Raw genomic sequence first — 10,764 nt, forward strand, 5'->3', positions numbered from 1 at the left:
AACAGAGAAAACAGACTGAAACAACAGAGCCTCTGTGTGTACAGTATGCTGAATAATGGCTCTCAAAGATACTCAGTCTGGTCCTAATTCCTGGAAGCTTATAAGGCAAAAAAGGATTTTGTAGATGGAATTAAATTAAAGAGGTTGAGATGTGGAGAATAAAATGGACTATCCAGATGTATCCTAATGTAATCACAGTTGTCCTTAAAAGAGAGAGTCAAGGGAGATTTGACTACAGCAAAGAAAGTAGGAGCTTTGATTATAGAAGCAAGAGATTAGATTGGTGTGAAGAAGGAATTGTGAGTCAAATAATACTGGTAGCCTCCAGAAGATAAAAAAGACAAGAAAATGAATTGTCCCACGGAACCTTCAGAACAAACCAGCCCTGACTAAACCAATGGAACTGATTTCTGGTTTCTGGCCTCCAGAAGTGTAAAAGAGTAAATGTGTGTTGTAAAATAAGTTTATGGAAATTTGTTATAGCAGCCACAGTTTACAAATACAGTATGGTACTACGACAAAAGATCTAACATTCATGTCTTTGGGACCTGGAAGGAGAGGAGAAAAGGGACAGAGCTGAAACAGTACTCAAAGAATGCCTGAAAACTTCCCAAGTTTGACAAAAGACATAAATCTACAGATTCAAGAAGCTGAATAATTCTGAATATCAAACAGAATAAATCCAAAGAAATCCATGCCAATACACAACATAGTCAAATTTATGAAAACTAAAGATTAAAAAAAAATTTTGAAAAGAAAAAGAGAGAAATGACACCTATAGGAGAAAACCAAGATGAATCACAGATATCTCAACAGAAACCATGAAGGCCGTAAGAAAGTGGCACATTTTTCAAGTGCTGAAAGAAATTATCAACCTACAATCCCATGTCCAATTAAAATATCCTTCAGGAATGAAGGGGAAATAAAGACATTCTCAGTTGAAGAAAAACAAAGATATTTTGTCACCAGGAGGCTGGTTTGCTCTAAAAATATAGCTAAGGAAGCAATGCAAGAAGGTATGTTAGAACATCAAGAAAGAAAATATGTGGATAAATATAATGGACTTTTTGTTCCTCTTGAGCTTTCTAAATTATATTGACTGTTGAAGCAAAAATGTTAACACTGTGTGATTCATATAAAGGAAACATTTGACAATTGTACTATAAATGCCAGAGAATAAAGGATGTAAAAAGAAGTCATTTCTATGGTTCACTAGAATTGGTAAAATGACAATAGCGGTAGACAGTGAAAAATTTTGTGTGTGTGTGTGTGTATGATGTAATACTTGCAGCAATCACTAAAAGACATATAAAAGGATACATTTAAAAACCCTATAGACAAATAAAAATGGAATTCTAGAAAAGCTCAGGTCACTGACAGAAAGGCAAGGAAAAAACCTCAAAGTAAAAAAAAAAGAGAGAGAGAGAGAAATCAAAAAATATAATGGTAAACATAAGCCTAACATATCAATAATTATAGTAAATGTAAATGATCTAAATACATCAATTAAAAGATATTGGCAGTGTGGATTAAAATATATGACCCAATTACATTATATGTACAAGGAATTCAAATCAAATATAATGATACGGGCAGACTGAAAGTAAAAGGATAGACAAAAAGATATCATGCAAGTATCAATCAAAGAAAAAAAGGAGTGTCTGTTAATATCAGACACAGTATACTACAAGCAAATAAAATTACCAGATATAGAGAGGGATATTATGTAATGATAAAAGAATCAATACACCAAGAAAACAAAGCAATCCTAAATATAAATATACCAAACAACAGAGCTTCAAAATATGTAAAGTCAAATTGATAGAAATGAAAGAAGTAGACTAATCCACAATAATAATTGGAGACCTCACACATTCTTTCATCAATAGGACAGCTATGCAGAAAATTAGCAAAGATACAAAACTCACCAGCAGTATCAACCAAAAGGATCTAAATGGGCATTTATAGAACATTCTACCCCAAAACAGCTAAATACACAGTCTTTTCATGTGCCCATGGAAAATATACCAAGATAAACAATATTTCAGGCCATTAAATCAACCTCAACAAATTTAAATGAATCAGAATGATGCAGAGTGTATTCTCTGACCAAAATAAAGAAAGACAATACAGAAAATAAGGTTCTCTGACCAAAAACACAGAGAAACAATAACAACAAAAATCTCCAAATATTTGGAAACTAAACACCACAGTTCTAAGTAAACCAAGGATCAAAGAGGAAATCTCAAGGGAAATTTTGAAAAGTGCTTGAACAGTATTAAAATGAAAATACAACTTAACAAAATGTGCAACGGAATGATGGCAGTGCCAAAAGGGAAATTTATAGCACTAAATTCATACATTAGGAAAGAGGAAAAACCTAAAACCAGTAATCTAAACACCCACTCAAGAATATAGAAAAATATGAGAAAAATAATCCAAAGGCAAACAGAATGGAGAAAATAATAATTATAAAAGCAGAAATCAATGAAATGGAAAACAGAAAAACATATACAGATAAAGAAAAATACAAAACAGATAAAGAAAAATCAATGAAACAATGTGGTCCCTTAAAGATCAATAAAATTGATAAATCTCTGTCAAAACTGACAAGAGAGGAGACACAATTCACCAACATCAAGAATGAAGCAAGGGGTATCACTAGAGATAATGCAGACATCAAAAGAACAAAAATAAATATTATGAGCAACTCTCCACAAATAGATCGGACAACTTAGATGAAATGAACCAATTCCTCAATAAACTTAAATGACCACAACTTACATAATATGAAACAGATCATTTGAATAGCCTATAAAATATCGTTATGGGCTGCATTGGTGTCCTCCCAGAATTCGTATGTTGAAGTCCTAACCACACTACAGATTATGATCCTGTTTAGCGATAGGGCCTTTAAAATGATGATTAAGTTAAAATGTGACAATTAGGATGGGTCCTAATCAAACCTGACCAGTGTCTTTATAAGAGTAAATTCAGACACACAGGGAGACACCAAAAACGCACACACAGAGGAAAGACCACGTGAGGACACAGCAAGAGGGCAGCCATCTGCAAGCCAAGGAAGAGGCCTGAGAAGAAAACAAACCTCCTGATCCCTGGATCTTGGACTACCAGCCTCCAGAACCATGAGAAAATCATTGCTGTTGTTTAAGCCCCCAGTCTGTGGGATTCTGTTATGGCAGCCCGAGCACACTGTACAAGTATTAAAGAAACTGAGTTCATAACTAAAAAGAAAAACCTAAAAAAGAAATCTCCCAGACCAGATGGCTTCACTGAGAAATTCTACTGAATATTTAAGGAAGAAATAATACCAATTCCACACCATCTCTTTCAGAAAATAGAAGAGGGAAGACACTGTGACTCATTTTATGGAGCTAGTATTACTCTGATATCAATAACAAAGATGGCACCAAAAAAGAAAACTATAGACCAGTATTTCTTATGAATATAGATGTAAAAATCTTTAACAAAATATTGGCAAATAGATTGTACAAAAATTATACACAATGGCTAAATGGGATTTATCACAGGGATGCAAAACTGGTTCAATAGTCAAAAATCAATGTACTCTACTATTATAACAGGCTGAAGAAGGAAAATTAAATGATCATATCATTTGGTGGGGAAAAAAGCATTTGACAAAAACTAATACCTATTCATGATAAACACACTCAGAAAAAACTGGAACGGAGGTGAACTTTTTCAATTTGATAAAGAACAGCTACAAAAAAATTTATTGCTGATATGACATATACATTATGATGAAAGACTGAATGCTTTCTCCTGAAGATCAGCAACAAGGTAAGAATGTTCACGCTCAGCCCTCAATTTAGCATAATATTGGAACTTCTAACAGTGCAATAAGAAAAGAAAACAAAGGATTACAGATTAATCATATAGAAAGAAAGAAAATTGTCCTTTTAGATGATGTGGTGGTCTACATAGACCATTCTAAGAAATCACAAAAAAACATTTAGAGCTAATAAGTTCAGCAAGTTCCCAGGATACAATAAACATACGAAAATCAGTAAATTTCTATATACTTGCAATGAATATTCTGATAGGTGTGTAGTGATTATCTCACCATGATTTTAATTTGCATTCCTTAAGGGCTAATGATTTTGAACATCCTTTCATGTACATACTTGCCACTTACATATCTTTCCTGGTGAAATGTCGTTTTATGTCTTTTGCCCATTTTCTAATGTTTGTTTGTTTGGGGGGAAACTGGATAAAAATGACTATGGGATCTCTCTGTATTATTTCTTACAATGGCATACAATTTCAAAATAAGAGGTTTAATTAAATAATGTGGATTAGATATATTCTAGCTTTTCAAATTATGTTTGGACATTTAAACTAAACACGCAGTATTATTTATATGTTGATCTGTATTACTTTTTACAATAATACACAATAGCACATATGTAACTTTTGTTCATTTGGTGCAGGTGACAAAGATGATACATACATAACTGTTCTCCTTTGTCTACCATGTTGATGCTATCAAATGTGTTCAGAAAACACAGCTTGGGTGCTGTATGCAAGCGCTGGCACTGTTCTTGGCTTGCGCTTACTGTCAGGTAGGCTACATCATGCATTCATCTAAAATAAACCATAGCTTTACGACCACTCCTTGACTAAATACACCCCTAATGAAAGAGGGGGATAGCATCCATTTCACAAGTTTAGCCTCTACTTTCTTTGCTGGTGATTTTATGTAGGAATTCCCTTCCTGTGCTGAAGTTTTAAAATATAGTTATTGTTGATTCTACTTTACATTAAATCAGAAGTCATCTTTAGGTGATAAAACTATTGAAGGAAACTGGCTGATTTTTTTATGGTAATCATTAATGTGTTCACTCCTATCGCACTGTTCTTCCATCCGGCCATAGGATCGGATTGCCCTTCTCTTCCATCTTCCGCTTAGGAATGGCTGTATAATTTGCTTTGGCCAATGAAATATGAGTGAAAGTGGCAAGTCTTGCTTCCTGGTAGAAGCCTTTAAAAACTGTGGGTGATTCACCATGTTCCCATGTGCCTGATGAGAGATGAGGATGTTTGGATGACAGGGGATTTATTAGCAAGAATCTCTAAGAGAGGGGGATGGAAAATAGTCTTTTATTGATGAACATGGGCATGTAGCATTAGCAAGAAATAAACCTTTGTTCTTTTCAGTCACTGATTTTAAAGTTGTTTGTTATGATTGCATAACCTAAACAATCATAACTGGTTGATATATTTTATATTTACATCAAACATACAAAACTCTCTGCCATAGGACGTCAAATTGTAAAGTCCAATTAATGAATTGTTCGTTGGTATGCTTGATGTCATCCTCCACTCTGATAACACCAAACACACACACAGTCAGATCAAGTCTTGCAGCTCTTCCTTATGGCATAAATTAGAGCAATAGTTTACTAATTATTCCATGAAATCAAGCTTTGCATACACTGAGCATACAGAGAAATAATGTATCACACTCTTGATAGGGATACTGGAGTAACGGAAAATGTATACACCACCTTAAGCATTTCGAACAGTTTCAAAAAAAGGAGTCACATACTTGTGTATGTGTTCTATGTATGAATTGTGATTCATGGTTACTACTAACATTAATCATATCAGCTGCAGATTACCCATCATTTTCAGGGAGAAATAACATTGGCTAACATTTTCAGACACTGTGCAAAGATCTTTATATGCATTAGTACACTTAACCAATTAGTACTTCACTTCGCTAATAATATACCCCCATGTGTCTTAGATTAGCATTATTTGGATAATATTCAAAATTACTAAGTTTTTATCATAACAATTACTACGAGTCATGTCAGAAGATCCCAGTGTAAAAATTAACTGGGTCTTAAATTTTACCAAGACAATTCAACAGGTGTTTTTATGTCATACTTTTTATCCTCTTTGCAGTGCATACTCTGGACAGACATTGGGGGTAGGTGAAACAGGTGACTTAAAATTCTTAAGTTTATTAATGGTCACACAACTTCCAGCTTTTAAAGATAATTCCCTAATTATCTTTAATTTGAAATGCTGAAGTATATACCCTTGATGCTAAAAATTTCAATAGTTTCAAATGCGGCTCAAATGACTATTTCTGAATTTAAAAATATATAACATATAATGAGAAATTTCTCATAATTTTGGGGTCTCCAGTCTTTGTCTAGGAATTCATTTATCTCTTCTTGCTTTATGTATATTTTGCCTGTAAAATATGGGGCAAAAAGCATTGCCATATTGGAAGTTCTATTTTTTCCCACTGATTTTTATTAAGGGAAAAGTAACCAAAGGATCAAATTATGAGGTGCTAACTATTTTCAATGATGATGGGAATTTAACGCTTTGGTAAAATGATTAACTAGGTGTTACACATCAACAGTTAACAGTGTGGACTACAATATCAGAATACTTGAATTTAGGGTTTATCTCTACCTATGTGACAGTGGCCATGATCATTGCTCTCTTCATGCTTCAGTTCCTGTTCTATAGAATGGGGATATGGGTAATACATGCAGACCTCTAGGCTATCGTGAATACATAAGTTAATTTATCTATAGCCCACAGAATACCCAGCACACAGTAACTACTCAATAAATGTAGTTACTATGCTTGCTTTAAATTGTTAATACGTATGTTCCCAGCATAGTCAACCCTTAATACCACCTCTCTTATTCTGGGGCCTCTTCTCTTCCCTTGGACACTGCAGAGAATCTTAGGGGCTCTGTGATGAATCAATTGCATTTCTATTTTGAGACAATCTGCCACTTTAACAACAACTAAACACACATCCACAACTACTTTTTCAAAATTCAGAAGTAGTTGTTAAGGCAAAGAAAGAAAATGACTATATTTCACTAAACTTAAATAACTTTCCGCACATAAGTTAATAACCACATAAGGGCAGCACGTGCTCTACATGCTTTAAAAGGTATTGATAATTTTGTAAATCTCCCCGTGTGTCTAGGAGAATAATGAGGGGAAATAGTATGGCTTCTGGTGAATAGAGAAGTGTAGCCATAACCTGAGTGAGACCAAGGTCTCCGATTCAGAAAATAATTCAGAAAAGATTTATGAGCGCATTTAAGAAGACAACTGACTTAGTAAACACCTTCTCACATGTCATTCTTCCACAAATATGTGACTGCTTGGCATCCTTTTCTGACCTGTGTCTGGTGCAGAATCCTTTACTACATATTTTTATAGAATTCTTTCTTTCAGAGAACTTACCTGAATTTGCAAATAAATATTTATTTGTATCATTGTTTTATTAAAGTCTGACCTCCTGTGTTGGCAGGGCCCACTTATTTTTCTGCTCATTACTGATCCCCAGTACCCCATCCGGCACCCAAAACAGAGGGGGTCTCAAGAGGCAGAGATATTATAATTCTCCCAAGACTAGAGGTGTGGAACTTGAAAGGAAAAAGTCATGTCATGTCTACCAGGTGAGGTAAAAGTAGCAAGGGAATGCTTTCTCTAAAATAAGTAACAGAAGCTAGAAAACTGGAACGGGTCAGAGTCAGGTAAGAAAGGACATATCTATGTATTGTAAAATGTATGCCTTAATAAACAATCAACATTTCATATAAATAGACTTGGAAAATTCAAATTCAATTTCAGTAACAAAAACACTGTGTCTGACGGCATGTAACTATTGTGACCACAGCCCTGCTCTGGTATCCCAAAATAAAGTTGAAGCCATAATTTGGGGGTATGGAGGAGGTTAACCACTGAAGAATGGGATAATTTTTTTTTTCATATCCAAAGAACATGTGTCCATGTAGTTAAGTTGGATTCTAGTCTTTTCGTGTATAATGTTGAATAATTGTGGGTTTGAAATATGTATATTGAATTTAATTAAACTGAGAGACAAGAATTAAGGAAATCTATGAATGTCAAAATAATTTGAAACTGGTTATGTGAAGGAGCAATTAAATTTACTTGAAGAAATACAGATGAAGACTTAAAAGAGACATCTATCCAATAAAATGAATATTATGAGAGCTCCATGATAAGCTCAAATGAAGAGCAATTCTCTAAATTTGTGCAGTTGGGAGTTCACCCCATTGAGACCTTTCTTCACATCATGGTTCATTTAAAGCAAGCGGAGATTTTAAAAGTATTTCAACTTAGAACTAATAAGTTTTGATTTCAGTCTTCACTGCTACGCAACTTCGTATAAAGCACATACAACTGGCTAAACGGTAAAGACGTACATGAACACTCTCGAAATATAACCCACTTTTAATCACTGACAGTTTAAAGAGAATTGCAAAATTCTTCTTTTAAAACTGCTTAACCTCTAATCAGAATGACTGGATTAAAGATGATTAAACTTGCTCAAAGATTCTGGTGTTCTGAGGAAAATGATGGCCATGTTTTGAGCAAAGACCAGATTAATACCTTAGGAAGTTTAAAGTTAAGTGCAAACTAGCGATCAATTCAGCCACCTGCTTTGTGATAATTTACTTGGCGGCTAATCTTCACTGCTGAAAATCTTAACTTTGCTGATAAATACTACTTAAGTTTATAATTGTTGTAGGAAACTTGGTTAATTGTGACAAAAGTAGTCAAAGGATATTTACTCTAATTATAGTATTAAAAATCAGAAAACCTTAATTGTGTCCAACGTGGAGCACATAGTTAAGATGTTCATTTTGGTAGAGAAATGTGGTCAATATATGAAACATAGAGGACTTTAGGCACAATGGGGTACCATATAGATAGATAAATATATGAGTTGCTTAAGCATGTGCACCGAGCCCAACCGGGCTCTAACATTTAATAACTCCACGACTTGAAGTTATTTCAGCTCTCTGTGTCTGGATTTCCTCACCTGTAAAAAGTGGACAATATTATTAACTACCCCTCATGTTGCGGTAAGAATTGAGTGAGTGAAAGCACACAGAACTGTGCCTGGAACATCTGGAGAGCTGTTTTTTCCCTAAAGTTTCTACCTTTGGAATAAGCAAAATAAGTATTTTTTGTAAACGAAACATAACTATGCATACTTCAACAATATGGGTTACTGTTATGTTCAAAAGGAAACACAAACACATTAATACCAAGTGATCTTAATAGAAAACAGGAGAATTTGAACGTAAACATTAACTCAAAAGAGCATTCTTTAGAGCAAGAATGAACCTAAGGGTGGTAAGCTTCTCTGCAAGCGTACATCCAGTATGTCTCCCCCAAGTTCCACACTTCTCTTCTCAAAGTCGTACCCCAAGCCTGCCAAAGAGGAAAGTTTTACTACTGAGCCCCAGGAATGGTACCATTGAGCCCAGCACGCCGTCGGGCCACCCCTCTTCTCTCCTTGGCTTTGGTCTTTTGACTGACACCTCTCTCTCTCTCTCTCTCTCTCTCCCACTCCAGGCACCAGAACGAACCTCCCGTCCGCCTTCCGTCCAGCGGAAAACTCCAAAATGGGCAACAGGCTCTAAAAGCTGAGGCCACTCACCGCCCCCGTGCCCATATCCGCCGCCCGCGGCCCCCAGCGCCGCGCGCCCACTCCCACTCCCACTCCGCATCCGCCCGGGCACCGCAGTGCATTGCAACACGCGCAGACGCCGCTGGCTGGAAGGGACCCATCGCCGCCTTCCCGGTCAATACCCCCAGCCTGCTCCCCAACGTGAGTGCCATCCCTAATGGAGGTGGCGTGGCCACCCTACAGCTCAGCCCGCGAGGACGACCGGGAGCGCAGCACTGACAACAAAAACAACTCGACCCGCGCCGCGACGGAGCTGGCTGCCATCGCCGAGCCCCGGAGCGGCGCGGCGGCGACAGCGGGGGCTGCGGCACTGCCGGGCCTCCGCGGGAGGCCGAGATTTACCTGCGCGGCCCCGCGCCCCCGGGTCGGCCATCCTGCAGCAGCCGCTACCGCCGCCCCGCGGGCCCGAGGCGCCGCCCGCCGCCCGGGGAGGCGCCGCGCTGCAGTCCTGGCTGCGGCGCCCGGCACATGCTTGGCGCTCGCGGCGGCCGGCGCCCGCGCACAGGTGGGAACCCCGCGAGTGGGCGTTGGGGCGATTCCCTTCCCCAGTCCGCGCTTGCCGCCCGCTTCCACTCTTGACTTTGCCGGTGCGCGGCGCCTGCCCTTGCTCCGGCTGCCGAGCCGCCCGTACCCGCGCCCCGGCGCCGTGGGCGGCTGCGGTCCCTGCGCAGCTGGGGCTGCGCGTCATGTGCATCTCCCGCCTCGCCGCTCGTTCCGCGGCACCGGGCGGCCGGGGGCACCGCGCGGCCGCTCGGCCGGCGCCCACTCCCCGCCCGGCGCCCGGACCCCTCCACTCCCGCGCCCTCCCCCAACCCGGAGCTGTCAGGGAGGAAAACGCCTTGCACACACCTTGGAATGGACGGGCGCCTCAGTCACCGACTCGCCAAACTCTTAGAAGGTGTCCATTGGTCTGTAGGGAGGCTTGGGCATGGAGTAGGAGCCGCTTTCTTATTATTTAATAATGTTGGAAGTGCCGGGTCCGCTGCCAGAGTTGTGGGTCATGTGGGCACAGCAGAGGCTGGCTGCTGCCAGTACCAGGGTTTCCTGAGGATCCTGAAACTATGATCTCATCCTCCTCATCCGCCTCCCCCGCCCCTCTCTCCGCGGGCGCGCACGCACAGCACACACACACACACACACACACACACGCACACAAACGCATACACACACTCACACTGCGTGCACTATCCTCCTTCCTGGACCGAAATATTCCTCCGGGGAAATACAGTGTTCAT

General features: G+C 39.0%; 1 protein-coding gene across 1 annotated transcript in view; it reads right to left on the minus strand.

The window, feature by feature from the left end:
* DTNA (dystrobrevin alpha) overlaps positions 1–10,563 on the minus strand; it is a 347,196-nt gene extending 336,633 nt beyond the window's left edge. The window contains exon 1 of the mRNA XM_087869882.1: positions 10,379–10,563. The gene's annotated coding sequence lies outside the window, so the exon portion shown is untranslated. The remainder of the gene's footprint in view (positions 1–10,378) is intronic.
* Positions 10,564–10,764: the final 201 nt, after the last annotated feature.

Source organism: Ursus americanus, chromosome 19 (genome assembly GCF_024610735.1).
Source record: "Ursus americanus isolate L20-20 chromosome 19, mUrsAme1.1.p, whole genome shotgun sequence".
Lineage (NCBI taxonomy): Eukaryota > Metazoa > Chordata > Mammalia > Carnivora > Ursidae > Ursus > Ursus americanus.